The sequence below is a fragment of the Triticum dicoccoides genome, chromosome 2B, assembly GCF_002162155.2.
Source record: "Triticum dicoccoides isolate Atlit2015 ecotype Zavitan chromosome 2B, WEW_v2.0, whole genome shotgun sequence".
NCBI lineage: Eukaryota > Viridiplantae > Streptophyta > Magnoliopsida > Poales > Poaceae > Triticum > Triticum dicoccoides.
The window spans coordinates 425,934,321-425,943,154 of record NC_041383.1 but is presented as its reverse complement, the minus strand read 5'-3'; positions in this window follow the sequence as shown (position 1 = coordinate 425,943,154).

Below are 8,834 nucleotides of genomic sequence, written 5' to 3'. Positions count from 1 at the left end.
GCAGGGAGGTACCAAAGTAATCCAGGAGTGGATCACTGGACAACGGTCAAGAACATCCTGAAATACCTGAAAAGGACTAAGGATATGTTTTTGTTTATGGAGGTGATAAAGAGCTTGTCGTAAATGGTTACATCGATGCAAGCTTTAACACTAATCCAAATGACTCTAAGTGACAAACCGGATATGTATTTATATCGAATGGTGGAGCTGTCAGTTGGTGCAGTTCCAAGCAGAGCGTCGTGGCGGGATCTACGTGTGAAGCGGAGTACATAGCTGCTTCGGAAGCAGCAAATGAAGGAGTCTAGATGAAGAAGTTCATATCCGATCTAGGTGTAATACCTAGTGCATCAGGTCCAATGAAAATCTTTTGTGACAATACTGGAGCAATTGCTTTGGCAAAGGAATCTAGATTTCACAAAAGAACCAAACACATCAAGAGACGCTTCAATTCCATCCGCGATCAAGTCAAGGAGGGAGACATAGAAATTTGCAAGATACATACGGATCTGAATGTTGCAGACCCGTTGACTAAGCCTCTTCCACGAGCAAAACATGATCAGCACCAAGACTCCATGGGTGTTAGAATCATTACTATGTAATCTAGATTATTGACTCTAGTGCAAGTGGGAGACTGCAGGAAATATGCCCTAGAAGCAATAATAAAGATGTTATTTATATTTTTATATCATGATGTATGTTTATTATTCTTTCTAGAATTGTATTAATCGGAAACTTAGTACATGTGTGAATACATAGACAAAACAAAGTGTCCCTAGTATGCCTCTACTTGACTAGCTCGTTAATCAAAGATGGTTATGTTTCCTGACCATAGACATGTGTTGTCATTTGATGAACGGGATCACATCATTAGAGAATGATGTGATGGACAAGACCCATCCGTTAGCTTAGCATAATGATCGTTAAGTTTTATTGCTACTACTCTCTTCATGACTTATACATGTTCCTCTAACTATGAGATTATGCACCTCCCGAATACCAGAGGAACACCTTATGTTCTATCAAACGTCACAACGTAATTGGGTGATTATAAATATGCTCTACAGGTGTCTCCGAAGGTGTTTGTTGGGTTGGCATAGATCGAGATTAGGATTTGTCACTCCATGTATCGGAGAGGTATCTCTAGGACCTCTCGGTAATGCTCATCACTATAAGCCTTGCAAGCAATGTGACTAATGAGTTAGTTGCGGGATGAAGAATTACGGAATGAGTAAAGAGACTTGCCGTAACAAGATTGAACTAGGTATGATGATACCGATGACCGAATCTCGAGCAAGTAACATACCTATGACAAAGGGAACAACGTATGTTGTTGTGCGGTTTGACCGATAAACATCTTCATAGAATATGTAGGAGCCAGTATGAGCATCCAAGTTCCGCTGTTGGTTATTGATTGGAAATGTGTCTCGGTCATGTCTACATACTTCTCAAACCCTTAGGGTCTGCAAGCTTAACGTTTGATGACGATTTGTATTATGAGTTATGTGTTTTTGATGACCTAAGTTTGTTCGGAGTCCCGGATGAGATCATGAACATGACGAGAAGTCTCGAAATGGTCGAGAGCTAAAGATTGATATATTGGAAGGTTATGTTTGGACACCAGAAAAGTTTTAGAGAGGTTCGGACATTTTTTGGAGTACCGAGGGGTTACTGGAACCCCCCGGAGAAGTGTTGGGCCAACATGGGCCTAAGGGAAAGAGAGGGAAGCCCTCACGGGGTGGCCGCGCCCCCTCCCCCTCCTAGGGAGTCCGAATAGGACAAGGAGGAGGGGGCGGCGCCCTCCTCCCTTTCCCTCTCCCTCTCCTTCCTATTCCCTCCGGTGAAAAAAAGGTAAAGGGAGGGAGCGAATCCTACTTGGACTAGGAGTCCAAGTAGGACTCCCCCCATGGTGTGCCCCACCTGGCCGCCAGCCTCTCTCCCCCTCCTTTATATACATGGGCAGGGGGCACCCCAAAGGCACATCAATTGTTCTCTTTGCCGTGTGCGGTGCCGCCCTCCATAGTTAACTCCTCCGATCATAGCATCGTAGTTCTTAGGCAAAGCCATGCACGGATCACATCATGAACACCGTCACCATGTCATCGTGCTAACGAAATTCTCCGTGGACCCTCTACTGGATCAAGAGTTCGAGGGACGTCATTGAGCTGAACATGTGCTGAACACGGAGGTGTTGTACGTTCGGTACTTGGATCGGTTGGATCGTGAAGACGTTCGACTACATCAATCGCGTTAACTAATGCTTCCGCTTTCGGTCTATGAGGGTACGTGGACACACTCTTCCCTCTCGTTGCTATGCATCTCCTAGATAGATCTTGCGTGATCGTAGGAATTTTTTGAAATTGCATGCTACGTTCCCCAAGACAATGGGCTTCCCGTGGCCACCACCATCGCAACCGACGTGCTACCATCCGCCACCACTATAGATGAGCTTCCCTTCATAGCCGCATCGACCAGCACAAACACCGATGGTCGTTCAATGGCCGCTAACCATGACCTGGTGGAGATGACGGAGGGGCTCGGATAGTCGCCATGAGGTCAATGCCTTGTCAGGCGAGGCTGGCCACCCATCGGTCCTGGGTGAGGTTGTTGCGAGTGAGGATGAGAGTGAGACAATGCGGATGAGGGTTGGCCATCGGAGAGCAAGGGATCAGACGGTGGGAGAAAGTATGCGAGTGTGGTGTGAATGGGATAGGGTGATGATGGGAAAGGGGGGAGGGGTTGTGAGATGTCATGTCACCTCCCACGCTTCCCAATGCATGCATGCGAGAGCCACACCTAGCTCGTAAAAAATGGTTGAATCGGTCGTTCCCCCTCAGCCTGGCCCGAGAATGCTTTAAGTTTCATGTGGGCCGAGAAACGCATGCAACCCAGCCTACCAAACACCCATTTTTGCATTACCCGGTCCTGGTTGGGCCTCCTGGAGGCTACCAAACACACCCTAATAGATGATTGGTCTCGAGTAGGGATAGTTAAAGTTTTGCACCAGTGATAGGCAAATGAAAGCGAAGATCAATGTTCTGAAGTGCTTTTCCCAAGCCAAATAGACAACACGGTGAAGGGTCATCGTCTCAGCCAGTTCGGGAGACAGAGCACTAGGTAGAGACTTGGTACATGCAGCAACATAATGAGGAGTACAGTCCCTGGCAACGCTGGAGACACAAAAGAGCTTCACCTCCTTCCACACATGTGTTGGTGTTGCAAATGGGAAAAAGAGGAGAGCATGTTGAATACCTTCAGTGCACCCACAATGGATGCACAAATCCGATGCTGACACATGATGATGGTGTAGTACTGCAGTTGCAACCTGGATGAAAGGCAAACATGAGCCAAATGCCATAGAACCACCTTCATTTTCTTAGGAGCTTTAATAGATGATAGAGGCAAAGGTGTCCCAATGTTTCGATGAGATAGCTATCGTTTTTGGTGGAAGTCAACTTTGACGATCCAACTATGAACATGCGAAGATGTCGCATGTTAGAAATCGCTAAACCCACTCCGAGAGGTTATTGAGCATGCCGGAGCACGATCAACCTAACCACGAGGGTCTATTTCCTTCAAGCAAATGAAGAACAAGGAAGAAACTGAGATTGCAATCTAAATATTATGAATATGAGAGGAAAGCTTTATTAATCAAGTGGGGTTCTGTGACGTCTTTGGTTTGGTCGTTGAAAAAAAATGAAGGACGCAAGTTGCAGCTATGGAAAACTTTAATCTAAACAAAACCCCTAGTCTAAAACGACGCCTAAGGGCTGTATTTGTAGGGAGACACAGGGGAACTTCATCCACCCTTGGCAAGGTGGGACTAAATTCTGTACTAAGTCATTTTCCCTATTAATATGGACTCTAAAACAAGCCTATTAAGTGTATTTCGAAATTACATCGGCCTGGACCAAAATAAGGTGTCGCTACACCTATATTAAGCTATACAGATTTTATGAAAGACCATCTTGTATATTTCGTCCATGTCCTTTTATATCATCATGGTGGCTCCAAAGTGCTGAAAACCGCACCAGAAACGTTGTTCTTGTTCCCCTTGCACATGCCATCTCCTCCATGCTTGATCATGCTCCAATGTTCATAGTTCCTGTCCATGCTAGGCCCTTCATTTATAAGCAAAACAAATGTATCCAATTTAGGCAGCATCATATTCTCATGAACATTAGAATCATTACCAAGAAACAGAAGTACCTGGTAATTTAATTGACGTGCGCGAGCTCTAATAATTGGTCCAGTATATGTAGTAGCAAGGGTTCTGGGTGTGATTTTGGTAGTGATGTCCTCATCATCCTCCCCTTATTGAATTGAAGTCGTCCTCGACGAAAGCTCCTGAGATTACTGACGATGCCGGAAGCAGGATCAGCCTGACCACGAGGGTCTATTTCCTACAAGCAAACCAAGAACAAGCAAGAAACTAAGATTGTATATCTGGATATTGCAAATATAAGAGGAAAGCATTATTAATCTAGTGGGGTTCTATGACGTCTTGGTCTGGTCAGTGAACACAGACGAAGGAAGCGAGTTGCAGCTATGGCGAACTTTAATCTAAACAAAATCCCCAGTCTAAAACGACACCTAAGGGCTGTATTTATAGGGAGACCGAGGGGAATTTTGTCCACCCTTGGCAAGGTGGGACTAAAATTCTGTCCTAAGTTGTTTTCCCCATTAATACAGACTCTAAAACCAGCCTATTAAGTGTATTTCAAAATTACATGGGTCTGGCCCAAAAATAAGGTGTCACGACACCTATATTAAGCTAAGGACGAAATTTATGAAAGACCATCTTGTATATTTCGTCCATGTCCTTGTATATCATCATGGTGGCCCCAAAGTGCTGAAAGCTACACCAGAAACATTGTTCTTGTGCCCCTTGCGCATGCCATCCCCTCCATGCTTGATCATGCTCCAATGTTCATCGTTCTTATCCATGTTGGACCCTTCATTTATAAGCAAAACAAATGTATCCAATTTAGGCAGCATCATTTCTTATGAGCATTAGAATCATTACCAAGAAACGAAAGTACCTGGTAATTTAATTGGTGTGCGCGAGCTCTAGTAATTGGTCCTGTATATTTAGCAGTAGGGGTTGTGGGTGTAACTATGATGTACTCATCAATAGTCCAACTGCCTTCCACTGTTTTCTTCTATTAATCCAAGATTTTTATTGCTATAAACACACTTTGCATTGCATTCTCTAGCAATCTTCACTCTCTTGAAATCGGCCCGCCCAACAGAGGTGAGTATTCTTTTGGAAGCAACTTCCTCATCCTCCTGCTCCTCTTTAATCCCATCTTCTCCCACTTCACCCCCTCCAGCCCATATTCCTCTCCATTCAAAATGCATATAGGATCTACAAACTCATGATACACTCATTGAAATCAGCTTCCCCCCCTTCCATGTGATCAGTTTGAGGTACACTCCCCATCCCCGAATGCGCAACTACAACTTGACCACTACTATCTTTTGGCAGAGTCGACATGCTATGGCTGGACGTGTTAAAATTAACAAGATTATGCATTAAAAAGTGTACATTTCTCCTACAAGCCCAACTAGGATATGAACTATCTGCATATACTCCTACAAACAAGCCTAAGTAGTAAACTAGTGCAAGATCTGAGTGTTTTCCTTACCTAATCATCGAGTTCTTGCAAGTGATGGATGAGGATGGACTCGCGGGAGGCTTGCCAGTGATGGACAGGTATGTACTTGATAGAGGCTTCGGTTTGGGGGCGTCCTCCACCACACACTAGTCATGTGATAGGAGACAAACGAAAAAAGCTCATGGGGCGTCAATGTATGCCGATGGGATGGACTGAGAGAAGATGGAGGCCTAGTCATCGGAATTGGCTGGAGGCATGTGGAGGCTACGTTGCAACTCGCGGTGAGTGGTGGGGGCTGGAGACACTACTGGAATCAGAGTATTTGCCATCAACCACTTCTTTGTCGTCTGCTAGCTGACGACAAAGGAGGTCTCTGCCAGGCCGCCCCGCCCCCTCCCCTGCAGCGGCTCTCCTGCATCGGGCCCCTCCTCCACCGTCCGCCCCCTCCCAAGGTGAACTCTCTTCTCCTCTTTTTCTATTTTTTTGGATTCAGTTTAGGTTTAGGTTTGGTTTTTTTTTCTGTTTTTTAGGTTTAGGTTTAGATATAGTTTAGTTTAGGTTAAGAAGAAAGAAGAAAAATGAAAAAAAAAGAAAAGAAGAAGAAGAATAAGAAGAGAACCAGGTCGAGGGGTGCGTCGGCGCCAACGGAACCGGGACGAGGATCGCCGATTGCCAAAACTAGGGTCGAGGGTCAGGAACGAGGGTCAAGGATTGCTGGTGGGATCTCCGCTCACCGAGGGGATAGATGGTGGTGGCAGTGGGTCCCGCCGGTCCCAGCACCGTTGCCTAGGCTGAGAATCCCCTGGTCCAAGTGCTGACCCATCGACCGTGCGTTGCCATACCTGAGGGCGCCCGGGGATGAGTTGCTTAGGGGGTTCCTCGACATCGATGGAACCCTAAATGATTGCTATTTAGGTTAGGGGGTGCCTTGGGGTCGACGAAAGCCTGAATGACATCTATATAGGTCAGGGGTGCCTTAACATCGACGGAACCCTGAATGACATATATTTTGGTGGCATCCTATTGTAAATATTTAGTTAGGTTGATGGCAAAAATAATAATGCTATGTTACTCATCTTTGGATTTAAATGTGCAGTTGTTTCGCCGCCGCGAGGGTCTGGTATTCGACAAGCTTCGCCACTGTGTTCGTGGGTGAGCACAAATGACATCCCCTCCTCCCCCCTTCATAATGTTCTCTATTCCGGTCTTCGTGCCGATGAAACTTGCTAGCTATAGGTGTCTTCAATCATCAGTATGCGTGACCAGTATGCGTCTCCTGTTCGAAAGGGTTACAGTTATAAATATGCATGCATTTGCATATTTATAACCGTGATAGATTGGGTTCGTTTTCCCATATGCTATGCTCTAGATCCGATGCATAATTTCATCAGTGCCTCCCTGTTGTTCTTCGGGTACACATCCTCTATGTTTATTGCCGAGACGTGTATCAGGAGAACAACGGGGAGGTACTACCAAAATTTTGCATCGGATCCGAAGCAGAGCATAGGAAAACGAACCCAGTCTACACATACTCGGGTGGGATTAGGACCTATCTTTACCTATTAGCGTGTAGGTTGCATGGACGTAATAAAATTGACAAACTAGATTAACTGATGAATATACATGTTGAATTATATATATATATATATATATATATGTGTGTGTGTGTGTGTGTGTGTGTGTGTGTATGTGTGTGTGTAGTAGTAGTAGGCAAGATGAGTGATTGTGTGTGGATGTACACTGATCACACTAGCTAGAAAGACATGACCAATGAATGGTTAACAAAAACCAAGGGGTTTGTGAGATCCGCATTTCAAATGGCCAGAGAAAAACCTGGTGCCCATGTGTCCGATGCGACAAGTACCACAAGTGGACAGAGGATGAAGTGGGTAAACACCTGCAGAAGAGTGGTTTTATGCCCGGTTATACGGTGTGGACATTTGATGGTGAGTCTGCCCAACGTGCCAGAGCTGAGCTGGTTCGTCGTTGCACCGACGAGCATGGTATCGGGATGGAAGACATGGTGCAAGACTTTAATGATGCTTAGGATTCGGACAATGAGATGGAGGAATCTGCAAAGGCCTTCAATCAAATGTTGGAGTCTTCAAAATGTCCTATCCACGAGCACACTGAACTTTGTCAGCTGGATGGCATCTCACAAGTAATGGCTCCAAAGGCTCAATTCAACTTGGGCAGAGAATGCTACGACGTGATGATGATAGTATTTGGACGCTTTCTACCCAAAGGCCATGTAATTTCTGCAAACCTGTACCAGTCAGACAAAATCCTCCGTGCACTTAAGATGCCCTATGAGAAGATAGATGCCTGTGAGAAAGGATGTGCCTTATTTAGGCTTGAGTATGCATACTTGAACTATTGTCCCATTTGCAAGTCTTCCAGGTATGTTGTGGTAGACAATGGTATGGGTGAGAATACGCAAACCAAAATCCCCATTAATTTTCTTTGGTATATGCCAATCGTACCAAGACTTCAACGTCTTTTCATGGTCGAAGAGACGGCCAGATAGATGACATGGCACAAAATGGGCAAAAGAACCAAACTAGATGCAGATGGGAATCTGATGATGGTACACACATCGGATGGTTCTGCATGGAAGCACTTTGATGCATTACATGAGCAAAAAGCGACAGATCCAAGGCATCCTTGAGTCGCCATCATCACGGATGGGTTCAATGTGTTTGGTCTGATGGCAACCCAATACAGTTGTTGGCCCGTATTTTTCATTCCACTCAATCTCCCCCCGGATAGATTATGCAAAGAAAGAACATTTTCCTAACGTTGATAATTCCAGGGCCCAACTATCTGGGGAAGAATATGAATGTGTACATGCAGCCGCTTAAGGATGAATTGTAAGAAGCTTGGGATAATGGGTTCAAGACATACGACGCCGCTAGACAACAAACTTCATAATGCGTGTCTGGTACATGTACTCAATGCATGACTTGCTGGCGTATGCACTATTCGCTGGCTGGTGTGTGCATGGAAGGTTCCCGTGCCCCACATGCAAGGCAGCTCTTGAGTTTCGTTGGCTGCAAGCGGGTCGCAAGTTTTCTTGCTTCGATTTGCATAGACAGTTCCTGGATCCTTAAGTTCGGGAAAGACAAGAATAACTTCATCAAAGGTAGAGTTGTCAAAAACTATGCACCACCTGCGTTGACAGGCCAAGAGACCCTGGATTAGTTAAACGCTCTCAAGCCA